At 45.5% G+C, this 19,927-nt stretch overlaps 1 pseudogene; it reads left to right on the forward strand.

Annotated features, from left to right (window-relative positions):
- The first annotated feature begins 4,438 nt into the window (after window positions 1–4,438).
- LOC119357811 lies at window positions 4,439–15,040 on the forward strand (annotated as a pseudogene).
- Window positions 15,041–19,927: the final 4,887 nt, after the last annotated feature.

A 19,927-nucleotide genomic window follows, 5' to 3' on the forward strand; every position in this document is an offset into this window, starting at 1 on the left:
CGAGGCCCCCGAAACCCCTTTCGGTTCACCTGGCGGTAACCCGGTACCCCCGGAACACTTTCGGACTCTGATGCCCTTCATTCTTTATATCAATCTTCACCTGCGGACCACTCCAAAGTTCCTCGTCATGTCTGGGATGTCATCCAGGACTCCGAACAACCTTTGGTTACCACCATAACAACTCAACTATATTTATATCATCACAAACGTTAAGTGTGTAGACCTTGCGGGTTCGAGGACTATGCAGACATGACCGAGACACCTCTATGGTCAATAACCAATAGTGGGACCTGGATGTCCATATTGGTTCCTACATATTCTACGAAGACCTTTGTCGGTCGAACCACGATGTCAAGGATTCAGATAATCCCGTATGCAGTTCCCTTTGTCTATCGGTATGTTACTTGCCCGAGATTCAATTATCAGTATCACCATACCTAGTATAATCTCGTTACCGAAAAGTCTCTTTACTCGTTTCGTAATACAAGATCCCGTGGCCAACTCATTAGTCACATTGCTTGCGAGCACATTGTGATGCTGTATTACCGAGTGGGCCCTGAGATACCTCTCCATCATACGAAGTGACAAATCCTAGTCTTGATCCATTCCAACACAACAGACACCCTCAGAGATACCTGTAGAGCACCTTTATAGTCACCCGGTTACATTGTGACGTTTGGTACACGCAAGGTACTCCTCCGATGTCAGTGAGTTGCATGATCTCATGGTCATAGGAACATATACTTGACATTCAGAAAATGATAGCAATAAACTTGATACGATCATATGCTACGTTTATAGTTTGGGTCTTGTCCATCACATCATTCTCCTAATGATGTGATCCCGTTATCAAATGACAACTCATGTCTATGACTAGGAAACCACAACCATCTTTGATCAACGAGCTAGTCTGGTAGAGGCTCACTAGGAACATGTTGTTGTCTATATATGCACACATGCATTTGAGTTTTCGGTCAATACAATTATAGCATGGATAATAAACGATTATCATGAATAAGGAAATATATTAATAACCACTTTATTATTGCCTCTAGGGCATATTACCAACAATTGCCTCCTCGAACCCGCACGGGATGACACCCCAATTGATGGATGCGGACTGTTCGGAGTCAGATCCGCTGCCCACCATGCCGGAGACCTTCAGAGATCGTCGTCGGAGGTGAGCTTGATGGCGGAGGGGAGTGGAGTGAAGAGGTTAGGGTTTGGTCCGACGAGCAGATGAGGAGGAATATATATGGGGTTGGGTGGGCCAGCGTGGACCGGTTTCGACGTGGCGAACGCGCCCGAATGCCCCCATATCCACCCCATAGATACGAGGGGTACCGGTCAGCCCAGGCATTTGAAACCAGTTTAATACGCCCGTCTGGGTCGATTTTTCAAGACCAGAACGTCCGCCCAGACGTTTGAGGCAAGTTTGGGGCGTCCGTCTGTAGATGATCTAATACCAACAAACACATATATTCCAAAGTAGTACCCGATCCTAAGCTCCACTTTTTTTTAAAAAAAAATGCCATGATTGTTAGCCACCAGTTTACATTTTCCAAAACACGAATACTTTTTTCAGAATGTTGAACATTTCTTGAAGTAAGAATATTTTTTAAAATTAAACATTTTTAAAACTTAATAAAGTTTTAAAGAACTGAAAAAATAAAATTTGTGATTTTTTAAAATCATGACTTTTTGGAAAACATAAAACGTTTTTTGAAATTATGAATAAATTTTCAAATTTGCAAACAATTTTTAATAAACACGAACACTTTTCACAAGTGAACATTTCTTCAAATTTGTGAAAATTTTAACATAGAAGAAAAGAAAATAAAAAAAGGAAAAAATCAAAATGAAAACAGTAAAGAAAACAAACAACAAAATAATCGGTTCAGGGGACCTTCTAGATGGTTCTCAAAACCGGTTGGCTCGCATTGTGTATATATGCCCAATATGTGCAGCCCATCTATCGTCTCTCGAGTCGTTGCCTAGTGTCATTCAACAACAACACGCAACTAATGAATGTTTCGATTTCCCCTTTTTGGTTTATTTCTTTTGGTTTTGGGATGAATTCTTAATTTCTTAATACCTTTCAAATCGTCCTAGCCATCAATAATTCATGCTAAGAAGAGTGCTCATGTTGTGGCAATTCCATCAAGAAGGTAATGGGTTATTCCTATAGCATCGTGTCCTCGTATATTATACTAAAGATAAAAAAACATTTTTTAATGGATGTAAACATAGACATGAAAAACATTAATAAAAAAATAAAACCATGCATTTAAAAATGATTTTTTTTGGAAATGCGAGTTTTAAAAATCATGACTTCAAAAAAATTGCAAACTTGAAAAACAAATTCTCAGCTTCGCAATACTCATGAAGTATAAAAAATGCTCATAGATTTACAAATATTACATAATTAAAAGTATTCATGTATTTAAAATCATGATTTTAAAAATATTCATGAATTTCAGAAAATTTTCATGAATTAAAAAATCACTAAGTTTAAAAATGATAATATATTTTAAAAATGTTCACATATATTGGATTTATAAATATATTCGTATACTTAGAAAATTCTCATGATTTCATAAAGTATTTCTAAGTTTTACTAATATGTAAGCGAAAAAATAGAAGAAAAAGAAACGCAGGGAGGAGCAGAATATTTTATGCTTTCGACTCATCACTTCTGAGTTAATAGGTAATTTTTCGATTAAATTAATGCAGAAAATAATTACAATCATGGCATTTAAAAAATTATTGACATACATTACGAACCAAGCAAGCATGTACTACGCATATAATAAAAATACCTACGATATAGCTAGTAATGTTAAGACAAAAATAAACAATAGAGGGATAAATATGTTATACCCTCCAGTCGGCCGGGCAAAGGCCGTGACAGCAGCAACGTCCTTAGTGGCCTTCTTCTTGGCAGCGGCACGTTCGGCATCGCTGGATATATATAGGCGCGTCCGGATGGAGAGACGTGGGCTGGACCCACGAAGCGCGCAGCGCGGAGGAGGAGAAGTGCATGAAGGCCTCTTCTCTTCTCAAATAGCATGTGAAAGAGCATCTCTTATAAAAAAGTTCGACTCTTTCTCTATAAACGGGGTGAGACTAAACTTCTCATCCCTTATCATGACACCTACATAGACCCTTAGGAATTTTTGTGAAAATGTTATACGGGCTTAAAGTCCACCCATGTTTCAACACATACGGCGTACAGAAAAGTGACCGAAGAATCCGACCATATGGTGTGTGCTGTCCACGCTTCTTTTGTGCGAAATCACTAATTAATTAAGGAGTATTCGTTGCAAAGAACATTCCACTTTTCTAGGTCGCCACAAATGGCGCACATGCAGCGCATCACTTATCACAATTCGGGAGTTTTCCCTCTTTTCGTAGATCCATTTATTCAAAACGTTTTATCTTTTAAACCGTATGTTCAAATCTCAAATCGTTTTCACCATTGGATTCCTCGCGTCGAGATATTTAAAACTAGATCCCATGTTGATAGATTTTGACAAACATTTTTTTCACGAAAAACCGGACGAAAAAACCGAACCGGGAGCACGGTTTTTTTCCTTTCCAAAAGAGGTACGCCCGTACCTCTCGCGAAATCACACCCGTGCCTCTGATGGAAGTAAAACCGTGACTCTCGTGGAAGGAAAAAAATAGAAAACGCATTTTTTCCCGTTTCCGAGAGGCACGGCCATGACTCTCGTGAAAGCACAACCGTGCCTCTCGCAGAAGCAAAACTGTGACTCTCGCGAAAGAAAAAAACAGAAAACACGTATTTTTTTCCTTTCTGAGAGGCACGACCGTGACTCTCACGAAAGCACAACCGTGCCTCTCGCGGAAGCAAAACCGTGACTCACAAAAAAAAAACAGAAAACACGTTTTGTTTCTCCGTTTTCGAGAGGCACGGCCGTGACTCTCGCGAAAGAAAAAAAATAGAAAACGCATTTTTTCGTTTCCGAAAGATATGACCGTGACTCTCACTATAGCACAACCATGTCTCTCGCAAAAAAAACCCATGACTTTCACGAAAGAAAAAAAACAAGTTTTTTTCGCGCAAAATTTTTTTCTAATTTTTTTGATCGAGTAGCTAAGGAAGACCAAGAGAAAAATCAAAACATCGAAAAAATAAAGAAAAAACCGTTTAAAAACAGAAAACGCATGCGAAAAAATAAAAACAATCGAAGAAAACGTTCAGAACGCGACACGTGACGAATGACTGAGAGTACATCAAGTGACACTGATCATTACGGGGCTTCAAAAAGAGTGCTCGTTAACTAATTGCTTCCCCTTGTGACCTTGTCCCTCAGCCGCCATCGTGACTGTTCCGCACATGCGGTTCATATGAACCGCTAGCCAGCGACCAATCAAACTCGTATCCGCTGAAATCGACGTCTTGAGAGGTATCGTCATGGAACGAGTGAATCGGCAGGAGGTTTGGAGCCGCGAGTGTTCAGCGTCAGAGAAACCGAGACTAGCAAAAAGTTCAAGTCACCACACGAGATTAGTTGCCAGCATTGAGTCTAACCAGGCCCACGCGATGCAGCATTTTTTCGAACCTCCGTTGTTTGGTTGCTCACTTACACTGTTGAGTCTGCATACCGCGATTCTTAAAACATTTCTGGGCCTAGTCCATTGGGAACTGCCGAATTGGCAGTTTCACCAGAGCCAGGCCCGAACGATGCCTCAAGACGCATGTGGGTGGCTCTCTCGAGACGTGTGTCTCCAATTAATCCCTCTCTCTCTCCCTAATCCTCAATACCTTCTCTCTCCCTCTACTCCAGTCCGATCCCGCTGATCCGGTCCGCCCGAGCTGGACCGAGCCGGAGCGCTTCTCCGGGAGGGTTGCTGCCGCTTGCAAAGTACAACGTCGAGGGCGGGATCGGCGGGCGCAGAGGTATGAAGTAGCGCCGCTCGACGTTGGGCGCGCACGTGCTCGACGGCTGCGGCGAGTTCATGCCGTCCCCGGGCGACGGGCTCGCCGCGCTGGCCTGCGCCGCGTGCGGCTGCCACCACAGCTTCCACCGCCACAAGCCGGTGGTGGTGGTGCCCTTGCCCTCGCCGCCCCCGCCTCGGCCATGGTGTCCCCCTCCGCGACCCCAGCCGACGCAACCTCCCGGCTCATGCCGCTCTTCCTCGCCCCGCCGCATATGCATCAGAAGCGCCCAGTCGTCCCGGTGTCCCCGGTGTCCGCGCTCGCCACGCTGGCCGAGTTCTCGAGCGAGGAGCTGCGCCCCCCCTCCCCCCGCCACCCCCTCCGCGCCAGGCGCAAGCGGCCATGGGTGGGTCGGCCTCCGCGTCCCCGACGCCGAGCAAGAAGCGGTTCCGGACCAAGTTCACGTCTGAGCAGAAGGAGCGCATGCTGGAGTTCGCGCACCGCGTGGGCTGGCGCATGCAGAAGCTCGACGACGGCGTGGTGGACGCCTTGGGCACCCAGGTCAGTGTGCCCTGCCACGTCCTCAAGGTGTGGATGCGCAACAACAAGCACCTCGCCAAGACCTCGCCACATCCCCGCAGCCACTGTCGCCGCTCCACCACGACCCTAGTCCTCCTCCCCACCACCACCAGCACCAACACCACCCGCCGCCGCCCCAGCATCATTTGTCCCGTGTAATTCCCGTAACTTCATCCCTCCTCGCCCGCAGGCACTCCCGGTACCTCCACGGCTCAAAGTCTTTGACGAAATGTCAAGCCCAACCCGATGGCTGTTAAGTTTTGTTGTTAACTTCTAATCATATGCAAGTATGCAACCAAACGTCGGGTGAAAATTGCATCTCGATGACAAGACCCCCAATGCAGGCAACCAATCAACTGGTCATCTACGTTTTGACCCTGTTTTGGCTTACCCAGGCCTTGCTCAGCCTGGCTCGTTTTTCCCCTCTGAGCCAGGCCCGGCAGCGAAAGCAACTAAACACGCCTAGAAGACATCAAGATACATGGCTGCACGGCGGAAGTCTGCGTCAGTACACGCAAGAACACTCTCAAGTTGTGGCTTGGGGGATATGTTGTCACGCCGAGTTCCCTACAGCCGCCGCCTCCCCTAAAGATTCAGGGTTTCTTTGCCTCCCACCAACTCCGTCTCGGTCCGCCTCATATCAAGTGGCCTTGAGGCCATGGGAGCGGAGTGGATCCTGACCCTTGCTGGTGGAAGGGCTCCGTTTTAGATCATTTTTTGAATTGTGTTAGAGTTTGTGTCCTGCTCAGGAAGACAAGACGGCGGCAGCTCCCTGAAGAAGAAATAAGGTTCTCCCTGCCTAGGCCCCGTTCCGATGACGCTTCTAGCATCGTCGATGGGCTGTTGTAACGCCCCGAGACCGATCTGCCAGGTGTCCTCTAGTTTTTCGCTCTGTTGCCTTGTCATTTGCTTGCGTGTCATGCATTCTCATATCATGTCATCATATGCATTGCATTTGCATACATGTTCGTCTCATGCATCCGACCATTTCCCCATTGTCTGTTTTGCAATCCGGCGCTCCTATGTCCTCCGGTGCCCCCTTTCTACCTCTTTTCGTGTGAGGGGGTTAAACGTTTTCGGATTGGACCGAGACTTGTCATGCGGCCTTGGTTTACTATCGGTAGACCTCCTGTCAAGTTTCGTGCCATTTGGACTTCGTTTGATACTCCAACGGTTAACCGAGGGACCGAAAAGGCCTCGTGTGTGTTGCAGCCCAACACCCTTCCAAAGTGGCCCAAAACTCACCTAAACCTCCTCCATCATCTAGAGCGTTCGATCACGATCGCGTGGCCGCAAATCGCACCTAATTTGGAGCTCCCTAGCTCCCTCTACCTCTATAAATAGACCCCCCCATTCCAAATTTCCGATCTCTCCTCCGAAACCCTAGCCCCCTTCTTCCTCCGCGCGCCGGACAACGTCCGCCGGTGCCGAACGTGTCCACTTCGTCGGCCGCCGGCACGTGGCACGCCTCCATTGGGCTGCGCCTCAGCCCCACTTCTCCGCACCCGCCGCCGGCCCGGGGCAGCCCAGGCGGGGCCCTCCAAGCCCATCGGCCGGGCCGCGCCCCCGCGCCCGATGTCGCCCATAAGCTGCCCGCCGCGCCGCCCGTCCGCCTCCTCGCCGGCGTTCACTCCGCCCGCCGCCGCACGACTCCGGCGAGGGTCGCCGCCGTCCACCGCCCGCGGTCCCCGTTGACCCGCCGGACCGCTCCGCCGCGCCGCCCTCCGCCGCGCCTCCTCGTCGTCCGAGCCAGCGCCCCTCCTCTCCGGCCAGCTCCGGCGAGCTCCGCCACCTCCGGCCGCCTCACTCTCCTCTCCGGCGAACCTCGGGATCCGCGCCGGCTGGATCTGGAACTTCGAGGGTTGACTTTTTCGTCCCTAAACCCTAGCTTTTTGCAATCTTTGACATGTCATAACTCTGTTATCGTAGCTCTGATTCGTGCGTGTAGCATATCAAAATGTTCGTCTCGACGAGTACATCATTTCATCTCATTGCATCATTTTTATTAGAGCTCATCTTGATGACCGAAATGTCGTTGGAAGAGGGCCATGTGATGATTATGTCAGATCTGTTTCAGCAAATGGCCTTTTGTCATTTTTGCCATGATTAATGTGTGCATGCTATGATCCTGAGCTCTACATGTGTTTTGATGTATGCCATTCCATCTTTACAGGGGTGTATGCCGTGTATTTTTGTGATCTTTGTGATGACTAGCACAAGCATGCAAAGTAGCTTACTCAATGATGTTGATTTTAGGGACTTAGAATTTCACTGTCTTTGTCCTGTTTTTGACTTTATGCCATATATTCATGTTGTTTCCTAGTGATCTGTGCCTCTTTTAAGGATGATCAATAAGGATGTTTTGTTAATATTGTGGTTCTCTATCCATACATGTCTTTGTTTGCATTTATGGAGCACCCTAGCTTGAGCCAATCGAGCTCTACTCTTGCTATAAAATGTTCCTGGCAGATTGTTGACATGTTTAGCGATTTTGCCAAGCTTGTTGTTGTTGATCAATGCATGCTATGTAGTTGTTCTTGCCATGTATAGCTTCTATTCCATGTCTACTTGCTGGGTGTATGCTTAGTTTGTCATGCCATGCTTTGTAGTGAGTGCATTGAGCTCGTAAACATGTCTACTTGTTAATCTGTTTTGCATGTTCCAGTTTTTCACTAAGTCTGAATCTGTTTATGTTTTTGCTATGTTCACATGCTTGCAATTGTATTTTGTGATCCCTTTTGGCTCATGGTCACTAAGGGACTTTTGTTACATGCTTTCAGTAGCTTCATGCCATTCCTTGATTTGCCATGGTATGTTCCTGCACCATGTAGTTATCATGCTTTAAACATTGCTTTCTGGTGATAAATTCCTGAGTTGTTATTTCACTAAGTCTGAAATCTGTAATCATTTGAACTTTTGCCATGCTTGTTTGAACCTGTTAATGAGTGAATTAGCCGTAGCCTAGTGTTCATATTTTGTCAAGCATCTTGAGTGTATCCCTGCCATGTATTTTGTTGCTATGTTTGACTGTTGTAGCATATTTATCTTGATGTATTTAGATGGCCTCATGCTGTTAAACGCAGACCGGTGCCATATTTGTTTTGCTTGTCATTTCCAAAGCGTGCATCCGATTCCGGTGATCTTTATATCGATTTTGACCGAAATCAACTCACCTTTCCAGTGGCACTCTTGGATTTCCATGTTGAGGCCAGGTTGAATCATTCCTTTCCAAATCACGCATATGCATCACATACCGCATCCCGCATATCATGCCATGTTCATGTGTTGGTTGTTTACTATGTTGTGTGCTTCTTTCCGGTGTTGCTTTTTCGGGTTGGTTCCTATAATGTCGCGTTTGTGAGGACCCGTTTGACTATGTCCGTTTGTCTTCTTCATGGACTCGTTCTTCTTCCTTGCGGGATTTCAGGCAAGATGATCATACCCTCGAAATCACTTCTATCTTTGCTTGCTAGATGCTCGCTCTTTTGCTATGCCTATGCTACGATGCCTACCACTTGCTTACCATGCCTCCCAAATTGCCATGCCAAACCTCTAATCCACCATGTCCTAGCAAACCGTTGTTTGGCTATGTTACCGCTTTGCTCAACCCCTCTTATAGCGTTGCTAGTTGCAGGTGAAGATTGGAGTCCGTTCCTTGTTGGAACTTGTTTATTGTTGGGATATCACCATATTATCTTGTTTATCTTAATGCACCTATATACTTGGTAAAGGGTGGAAGGCTCGGCCTTATGCCTGGTGTTTTGTTCCACTCTTGTCGCCCTAGTTTCCGTTATATCGGTGTTATGTTCCCGGATTTTGTGTTCCTTACACGGTTGGGTTATAATGGGAACCCCTTGATAGTTCGCCTTGAATAAAACTCCTCCAGCAATGCCCAACCTTGGTTTTACCATTTGCCACCTAGCCTCTTTTTCCCTTGGGTTTCCGGAGCCCAAGGGTCATCTTTATTAACCCCCCCGGGCCAGTGCTCCTCTGAGTGTTGGTCCAAAACAGAGCCACTTGCAGCGCCACCTCGGGGAAACTTGAGGGTTGGTTTTAGTTGTACGTAGTGTTCATCTAAGTGTGCCCTGAGAACGAGATATGTGCAGCTGCTATCAGGATTTGTCGGCACATTCGGGCGGTGTTGCTGGACTTGTTTTACCATTGTCGAGGATGTCTTGTAACCAGGATGCCAAGTTTGATCGGATTGTCTTGGGAGAAGGAATATCCTTCATTGACCATGAGAGCTTGTGATGGGCTAAGTTGGGACACCCCCGCAGGGATTGATCTTTCGAAAGCCGTGCCCGCGGTTATGGGCAGATGGGAATTTGTTAATGTCCAGTTGTAGAAAACCTGAAACTTATCTTAATTAAAATGCATCAACCGCGTGTGTAACCATGATGGTCTCTTCTCGGCGGAGTCCGGGAAGTGAACACGGTGTTGGAGTAATGCTTGACGTAGGTTGTTCTAGGATCACTTCTTGATCATAGTTGTTCGACCGTGCTTTTGCCTTCTCTTCTCGCTCTCATTTGCGTATGTTAGATACCAAATATGCTAGTCGCTTGCTGCAGCTACACCTCATACCTTTTACCCTTCCTATAAGCTTAAATAGTCTTGATCGCGAGGGTGTGAGATTGCTGACTCCCCGTGACTCACAGATACTTCCAAAACCAGTTTGCGGGTGCCGATGTTACCGAGAAGGTGACGCAACCAAGCTCAAGGAGGAGCTCGATGAAGATCTTGTCCTTTGTGTTGTTTCGTTCTAGTTGTTCAGTAGTGGAGCCCAGTTGGGACGATCGGGGATCTGTGTAGCATTTGGGGTAGTCTTCTTGTATTTTGGTTCCGGAGTCGGACCTTGATTGTATCTTGATATGTAATGCTTTATTCTTATATTGTGTGAAGTGGCGATTGTAAGCCAACTATGTTTCCTTTCTCCTTTATTTATTTACATGGGATGTTGTGAAGATTACCTCACTTGCGACATTGCTTTCAATGCGGTTATGCCTCTAAGTCGTGCTTCGACACGTGGGAGATATAGCCGCATCGAGGGCGTTACAAGTTGGTAATCAGAGCCTTCCCCGACTTAGGAGCCCCCTGCTTGACCAAATCATTGGCGTTGTTGAGTCTAGAAAAATGTTTTGAGACATTTTGGAATTATATATCGGAGAGTAAGGAATTCTTTTTACTCCTCAGTCCCTTCGTCGCTCTGGTGAGGCATCCCGACATAGAGTTTTGACTCTTCTCTTCTCAAATTTCACTAATTTTTTTTAGGATCACGCGGGTATCTTGGAATCGTTCCGATGGTTTTGTGACGAGAACATTGTTCTTGGTGCCTCCTGACATTTAGGGGTTGTCGCAGTGTCCCGGGGAGTTGAGCTCCGAGGTGTTGTCATCACAATCTTATCGTTGCAGTTCTGGAATACCTGAGTTTTGCCGACATCGAAAATCTCTTTTATGCAGTTGTTGGTGAGATAACCTCGACGCCACCCAGTACTGGGGCGGGAGTTCGGGAGTATTGCCATAACTTGTATAACAAATGCTGTTTGAAGGTTGAGGTAAATGATTTCCGAAGGTTTCTTGGTTATGTGTTGAAGGATGGATACAGCTGGATGTAGGATTTGCTAGTTTGGGTGACATATTATGCTTCCCCTGTATCCCCAACACATGATTGCATAACCAGAAAGTTTCGGGAGTTTATAAGTGGGAATTCAAGTAGCTCTTAGGATATCTTTCCGACAGTTGTATGATATGAAATTAGGGTTCGACATCTAGTGGTCCGCCTATCCACGGTTGGTTTTACAGTGGTCTCGTTGTGTCTTAAAGAGTCCTTGGCTATGCCGACTCGGGGACGCTTCATATGTCATGTGCACTGCCTTGTACATGATGGTTCTATACGATCGAGCCCGTGTAGGCCCCACCATGAAAACTTCGGACGAAATCTCTATCATATGTTTGTTCCGGCTTATTCTGCAAGCCAATCCTTTGTTTTTGTTTTTGAGTTGTGGTATTTGAGTTGCTTCAATGTCAAGTGTTGATTCCATACCTTTCCTAAACGGTGTTATCATGTTCCTATGTGAATACTAATCCTTCTCGTTTATTGAGATGGTCATATCAATTCTTTTCACCGGTGCGATTCTCTTCAAGATGATCCTATCATTTGTCTCATCCGCAAGATCAAGTATCAGTTCTTCTCAACGGTGTTTGTTTCATCCGTCTCCAAGTTTGCCTTTGTTTTTCCCGCCCACCCACCCTTTTTCTTCAAGGACTAAGATTTCTTTATCAAGTATCTATCTTATGATTATGAAGTCTCTCCATTCTTTTTCGTCAATGTTCTTATCCGGTGATTCTCATGAAGATGCTAACGGAGCTTCTAGTTCATCATTCTCCATTCTTTTCTTCTCCGGTGGATTCAATTCAAGTTTTTTGTGTTGATCATATTCTTTTCCTTGTTTCAAATGCTTTCTCATGTCGGTGAACCTCTTAATCTTTCTCTGCTTGCTATTCTTTCGTTCCGGTGTGCTAAAGATATCTCAGAAGATTCGTGTTTCCACTCTTAATTCATTCAAACTATTTTGAGGATGTTATCTCATTCAAGTCATTTAATTCAACCGGTGCAACCTCGCTTTTAAATCATTTCAATGGTTTTTCTTTTGAGTGGGCTTAACCCACAGGTCTTTTCCCAGGATCTTACCTGACTCTTCTTATTTTCCCGTAGCTATCTTCAAATTTCTTTTCGAAGTTTGACGTAAGAATGATTTATCATCAGTCAATTGCCTTTCTCCAAGATCTTTCAAATTCTTTTCATCGTTGGTTCAACCTTTCTAATTTTCATCCCGGAGTATCTCAATAATTCACGGTGGTGTTTCTCGTCCTCATTCTCAAATTTTGAAGGCCGAAGAAGAGTTTCCTCTAAATCTTGCTCCATTCTCTTCAAGACTCGTGGTTCTAGTTCGAGGCCATCCTCTCATAATTGTTTTCGATTGTCAGAATTCTATTCACCCATCTGAAGCAATTCAAGAGTCTTCTCAGTTTGATTATCCGGAGCCCATCAATTCAGGTCTATTCATTCTCAGCCTTCAGTTATCATTCTCCAATCTTACCGGTGCATCGTTCAAGTGATCTCTAATCAGTTCGTGATCCCTTCGCTCTCATGTATCTAGATTGTCTCAAGTACCTTCGTTCATTTCACAATTCTTACCCGGTGATTCATCCCTTTACTTCTTTCATTTTCAATCCTTATGGTGGTTCGTTCAGGATTTCTCTTCCTTCTTTATCATATCAATTCATTCGTTGTTTCAATCCTACCGGTGTTTCGTTGAAGACCTTATCAAGTTATCGACATCTCTCTTAATCCTTTTCAACGATAATAAGTAGTATGCCAAATCCGTTTGCTCGTCATCAATTTAAATTGGTGAAGGATACGCATAACATAATTCTTACTATTGTTTCATCCAAGTGGTTAATTCTCTATTCCGAAGGCTCATCAAATTCCTGATTTCAATTGTTCATCTTCTCTTTTTCCCGGAGTTCCAACCTTTTTCAACTATTTCATCACGGAGATTCATCTAAATCAGTACAAGGATTCACCTTGTGTTTTCAACTTCTTTTTCCTTCCGTTTGATCATTCTTTTGTTTAACGGAGTTCTTCAGGAAGGTTCTACATGAGGGTTCATAAAGGATTTAATTTCCTTCTCGAAGTGTTCATCAAGATTCTTTTCAGGAGGAGCTCAAGCATTCTTCATCTTGCATAACGAAGTCCAGTTCGTCCTATCTTATCTTTGAGGTGGTGTTTTGTCATTCGTGATTATTTCCCTTCGTGCTCCGTGATTCACAAGTTATCAAAAATGAGATATATTAAATCCATCAATCTCGTCATTGGAGTTATCTTGGGTTATTTTTCACCTTAAGCTTTCCCTAAGGGTTGTTGCTATTAATGGTGATAATATATGATCCAAGTTCTTCATCTATCCTCCCGGTGAAATATTTTCTCGTCCCTTGTTCATATCAATCCAATTCTTCTTCCCGTGAGTGGCAGGTTGTCACCTCATAATTTGAGATGTAGTCCATAAGACCATATCAAGCTTATTTTTTCGTTGTTGGTTTTCTAACAACTCCGTTCGACCCTTCTCCTAAAGATGCCTTTTCAAACTCTTTTGTGGCAGAAGTTGGCTTTTTCTTCTTCATTCTCCTATTTCAATTATCTATCTTCTATTCTTTTGTTCCGGAGGCATTGTGATGTTGCTCTTTTCATTCATCATCTCGAATTGTGAAGATCTTGTTCTTGTCGTGCTTATCCATTCAACTGGGGTGTTGTGCCCTCTGCTCAAGTTATTTTCATCTTATCAAGTCTTGCATAACTTCTCAACCGAAGTGTTGTCCGAATTTGTTCTTCCTTGTTCCTCTTTCCCAAACGAAGTGCTTTCAACTTCGTTCATCTCCGTCGTATTCTTTTCTCGAAATGGCTTAACCTTTTCAAGGTTCTTTGGTCTCACTCGTTTGTCAAAGAAGCAACTTAGTTTTACATCTTCTCTTTCCCTTCCGTTTTCCCTCCGGTGCCATTCTAGATCTCGGGACGAGATCCTCTCGTAGTGGCGGAGTGTCGTAACGCCCCGAGACCGATGTGCCAGGTCTCCTCCAGTTTTTCGGTCTGTTGCCTTGTCATTTTCTTGCGTGTCATTAATTCTCATATCATGTCATCATGTGCATTGCATTTGCATACATGTTCGTCTCATGCATCCGAGCATTTTCCCCGTTGTCCGTTTTGCAATCTGGCGCTCCTATGTCCTCCGGTTCCCCCTTTCTACCTCTTTTCGTGTGTGGGGGTTAAACATTTTCAGATTGGACCAAGACTTGTCATGCGGACTTGGTTTAGTACCGGTAGACCGCCTGTCAAGTTTCGTGCCATTTGGACTTCGTTTGACACTCCAACGGTTAACCGAGGGACCAAAAAGGCCTCGTGTATGTTGCAGCCCAACACCCTTCCAAAGTGGCCCAAAACCCACCTAAACCTCCTCCATCATCTAGAGCGCTCGATCACGATCACGTGGCCACAAACCGCACCTCATTTGGAGCTCCCTAGCTCCCTCTACCTCTATAAATAGACCCCCCTTTCCAAATTTCGGATCTCTCCCCCGAAACCCTAGCGCCCTTCTTCCTCCGCGCGCCGCACAATGTCCGCCGGCGCCGGACGTGTCCACTTCGTCCGCTGCCGCCACGTGGTGCGCCTCCATTGGGCCGCGCCTCAGCCCCACTTCGCCGCACCCGTCGCCGGCCCGGGGCAGCCCAGGCGGGGCCCTCCAAGCCCATCTGCTGGGCCGCGCCCCCGCGCCCGGCGCCGCCCGCAAGCTGCCCGCCGCGCCGCCCGTCCGCCTCCTCGCCGGCGTTCGCTCCGCCCGCCGCCGCACGACTCTGGCGAGGGTCGCCGCCGTCTGCCGCCCGCCGTCTCCGCCGCGCCGCCCTCCGCCGCGCCTCCTCGTCGTCCGAGCCAGCGCCCCTCCTCTCCGGCCAGCTCCGGCGAGCTCCGCCACCTCCGCCCGCCTCACTCTCCTGTCCGGTGAATAGGGTTTCCGGCGAACCTCGGGATCCGCGCCGGCTGGATCTGGATCTGGAACTTCGAGGGTTGACTTTTTCGTTACTAAACCCTAGCTTTTTGCAACCTTTGACATGCCATAACTCTCTTATCGTAGCTCTGATTCGTGTGTGTAGCATATCAAAATGTTCGTCTCGACGAGTACATCATTTCATCTCATTGCATCATTTTCATTTGAGCTCATCTTGATGCCCAAAATGTCGTTGGAAGAGGGCTATGTGATGATTATGTCAGATCTGTTTCAGCGAATGGCCTTTTCTCATTTTTGCCATGATTAATGTGTGTATGCTATGATCCTGAGCTCTACATGTGTTTTGATGTATGCCATTTCATCTTTATAGGGGTGTATGCCATGTATTTTTGTGATCTTTGTGGTGACTAGCACAAGCATGCAAAGTAGCTTACTCAATGAAGCTGATTTTAGGGACTTAGAATTTCACTAAGTCTTTGTCCTGTTTTTGTCTTTATGCCATATGTTCATGTTGTTTAATAGTGATTCGTGCCTCTTTTGAGGATGATCAGTAAGGATGTTTTGTTAATATTGTGGTTCTATATCCATCCATGTCTTTGTTTGCATTTATGGAGCACCCTAACTTGAGTCAATCGAGCTCTACTTTTGCTATAAAATGTTCGTGGCAGATTGTTGACATGTTTAGCGATTTTGCCAAGCTTGTTGTTGTTGATCCGTGCATGCTATGTTGTTGTTCTTTCCATGTCTAGCTTCTATGCCGTGTATACTTGCTGGGTGTATGCTTAGTTTGTCATGCCATGCTTTGTAGTGAGTGCATCGAGCTTGTAAACATGCCTACTTGTTAATCTGTTTTGCATGTTCTAGTTTTTCACTAAGTCTGAATCTGTTTATGTTTTTGCTATGTTCACATGCTTGCAATTGTATTTTATGATCCCTTTTGGCTCATGGTCACTAAGGGACTTTTGTTACAGGCTTTGAGTAGCTTCATGCCATGCCTTGCTTTTCCATGTTATGTTCCTGTAGCATGTAGTTATCATGCTCTAAACATTGCTTCCTGGTGATAAATTCCTAACTTGTTATTTCACTAAGTCTGAAATCTGTAATCATTTGCACTTTTGCCATGCTTGTTTGAACCTGTTAATGAGTGAATTAGCCGTAGCCTAGTGTTCATATTTTGTCAAACATCTTGAGTGTATCCCTGCCATGTATTTTGTTGCTATGTTTGAGTGTTGTAGCATATTTATCTTGATGCATTTAGATGGCCTCATGCTGTTAAACGCAGACCGGTGCCATATTTGTTTTGCTTGTCATTTCCAAACCGTGCATCCGATTCCGGTGATCTTTATATCGATTTCGACCGAAATAAACTCACATTTCCAATGGCACTCTTGGATTTCCAAGTTGAGGCCAGGTTCAATCATTCCTTTCCAAATCACGCATATGCATCACATACCGCATCCCGCATATCATGCCATGTTCATGTGTTGGTTGTTTTCTATGTTGTGTGCTTCTTTCCGGTGTTGCTTCTTTGGGTTGGTTCCAATAACGTCGCGTTTTTGAGGATCCGTACGACTACGTCCGTTTGTCTTCTTCATGGACTCGTTCTTCTTCCTTGCGGGATTTCAGGCAAGATGATCATACCCTCGAAATCACTTCTATCTTTGCTTGCTAGATGCTCGCTCTTTTGCTATGCCTATGCTACGATGCCTACCACTTGCTTATCATGCCTCCCAAATTGCCATGTCAAACCTCTAACCCACCATGTCCTAGCAAACCGTTGTTTGGCTATGTTACCTCTTTGCTCAGCCCCTCTTATAGTGTTGCTAGTTGCATGTGAAGATTGGAGTCTGTTCCTTGTTGGAACTTGTTTATTGTTGGGATATCACCATATTATCTTGTTTATCTTAATGCACCTATATACTTGGTAAAGGGTGGAAGGCTCGGCCTTATGCCTGGTGTTTCGTTCCACTCTTGCCGCCCTAGTTTCCGTCATATTGGTGTTATGTTCCCGGATTTTGTGTTCCTTACACGGTTGGGTTATAATGGGAACCCCTTGACAGTTTGACTTGAATAAAACTCCTCGAGCAATGCCCAACCTTGGTTTTACCATTTGCCACCTAGCCTCTTTTTCCCTTGGGTTTTCGGAGCCCAAGGGTCATCTTTATTAAACCCCCCGGGCCAGTGCTCCTCTGAGTGTTGGTCCAAAACAGAGCCACTTGCAGCGCCACCTCGGGGAAACTTGAGGGTTGGTTTTAGTTGTACGTAGTGTTCATCTGAGTGTGCCCTGAGAACGAGATATGTGCAGCTCCTATCGGGATTTGTCGGCACATTCGGACGGTGTTGCTGGACTTGTTTTACCATTGTCGATGATGTCTTGTAACCGGGATGCCGAGTCTGATCGGATTGCTTTGGGAGAAGAAATATCCTTCGTTGACCGTGAGAGCTTGTGATGGGCTAATTTTGGACACCCCTGCAGGGATTGATTTTTTGAAAGACGTGCCCGCGGTTATGGGCAGATGGGAATTTGTTAATGTCTGGTTGTAGAAAACCTGAAACTTATCTTAATTAAAATGCATCAACCGCGTGTGTAACCATGATGGTCTCTTCTCGGCGGAGTCCGGGAAGTGAACACGGTGTTGGAGTAATGCTTGACGTAGGTTGTTCTAGGATCACTTCTTGATCATAGTTGTTCGACCGTGCTTTTGCCTTCTCTTCTCGCTCTCATTTGTGTATGTTAGCCACCAAATATGCTAGTCGCTTGCTGCAGCTCCACCTCATACCTTTTACCCTTCCTATAAGCTTAAATAGTCTTGATCGCGAGGGTGTGAGATTGCTGAGTCCCCGTGACTCACAGATACTTCCAAAACCAGTTTGCAGGTGCCGATGTTACCGAGCAGGTGACGCAACCAAGCTCAAGGAGGAGCTCGATGAAGATCTTGTCCTTTGTGTTGTTTCGTTCTAGTTGTTCAGTAGTGGAGCCCAGTTGGGACGATCGGGGATCTGTGTAGCATTTGGGGTAGTCTTCTTTTATTTTGGTTCCGGAGTCGGACCTTTATTGTATCTGGATATGTAATGCTTTATTCTTGTATTATGTGAAGTGGCGATTGTAAGCCAACTAGGTTTCCTTTCCCCTTTATTTATTTACATGGGATGTTGTGAAGATTACCTCAATTGCGACATTGCTTTTAATGCGGTTATGCCTCTAAGTCGTGCTTCGACACGTGGGAGATATAGCCGCATCGAGGGCGTTACAAGTTGGTAATCAGAGCCTTCCCCGACTTAGGAGCCCCCTGCTTGACCGAATCGTTGGCGTTGTTGAGTCTAGAAAAATGTTTTGAGTCATTTAGGAATTATATATCGGAGAGTTAGGAATTCTTTTTACTCCTCAGTCCCTTCGTCGCTCTGGTGAGGCATCCTGACGTAGAGTTTTGACTCTTCTCTTCTTAAATTTCACTAATTTTTTTTAGGATCACGCGGGTATCTTGGAATCGTTTCGATGGTTTTGTAACGAGAACATTGTTCTTGGTGCCTCCTGACATTTGAAAAAAAGGTGGGCAGTCGACTCCTAAGCTTGTTTGCATAGGGGCAAAGACCACAGTTTGCCCACCCTCGCCATTGTAGTCGATCCGCCACACACGGTCTTGTATGATAAGCCAAGCGAAGAACTTGCATTTCGAAGGGGCCCGGGTCTTGCATATTGTAGGCGAAGTTGGGTTGAGAACGAGGCCCGCGACCTACGACATATATGCTATAGCCGCGTGATATTCGCCACCGGGAGTGAATTTCCAAGATATAGTGTTCTTCCTATCAAGATTGAGAGCAACACCATCAATCATCTTCCAAAGGGCCGCAAATTCCTGGGTATGTGTCAAAGTAAGCCCCTGGCTAGTGTCAGTTTGCAGGAATCAGAAGTTGTTGTCCAGAGGCCTTGCTGACCAAACACGCCTTCTTTTTAGATATCTTGTCAATCTCTGGCGCGACACCGTTAGGCTGGAGGCCATTTAGCCAAGAGGAATCCCATAACTTGGCCTTCTTGCCATCACCAATATTCACAATTGTGAACGCCGAGAAAAAATATTTGTCACTCTCGTTGCAGGGCGTTTCCATTCCTGCCGAAGTTTTAGGGGTGTCAACCCATTCAAACCAGAGCCAGCAAAGGTGAAGGGCGGTCGCAAATTTCTTGAGGTTAAGCACACCCAGGCCACCGAAGATCTTGAGCTTGCACACAAGCTCCCAATTAATGTTACACTTTTCACCAGACATGTTATCACAATCAGCGCAAGGTATGCACGTCTCAGGCTATCATATAATAGACGAATGTCCGTGCCATGTATTGCAACAAAGATATAAATATTCTAGTATGTTGCTCCGTGATTTATCTGTCCATATTAATGTTGTTGTTTTTTTGCGGGTGAATTCCCTGTCCATATTAATGTTGCATCAAATTTAACCGGCAAACATTCGTTTTTTGAGCAATCAATTGTGATCTTGAAGAAAATGAATATGCGATCCTGAAAGAAAAATACCATGCAGTTAAAATACAAATCCTATAGCTTTGCCACATAAAGTTACCTTTGCCTTTGGTGACCCCAAAGATCTCTGTCCCCAAGGACCAACGAGGAGCCACGCTCAAACAGCCAGATTCCATAATCATCCCAACCAATTCTACTATATGCTGCACACAGTACACTTCCGTTTGGCACTATGGACAATTCAAAAGGTGGTGTCAATTTACAACGACAGTGGGCAGGGGAAAAGCGATATATCGTGGATTCCTTCGAGCTGTATTATTTGTTGAGTTGTTTTCTGTCGTTGGGCTGCTAGATTCTGACGGCCGCGTCAAAGACAAAAGATTCGCGACGTCAAGGCGCGTGGGTAGAAATCGACC

Source organism: Triticum dicoccoides, chromosome 2A, assembly GCF_002162155.2.
Source record: "Triticum dicoccoides isolate Atlit2015 ecotype Zavitan chromosome 2A, WEW_v2.0, whole genome shotgun sequence".
NCBI lineage: Eukaryota > Viridiplantae > Streptophyta > Magnoliopsida > Poales > Poaceae > Triticum > Triticum dicoccoides.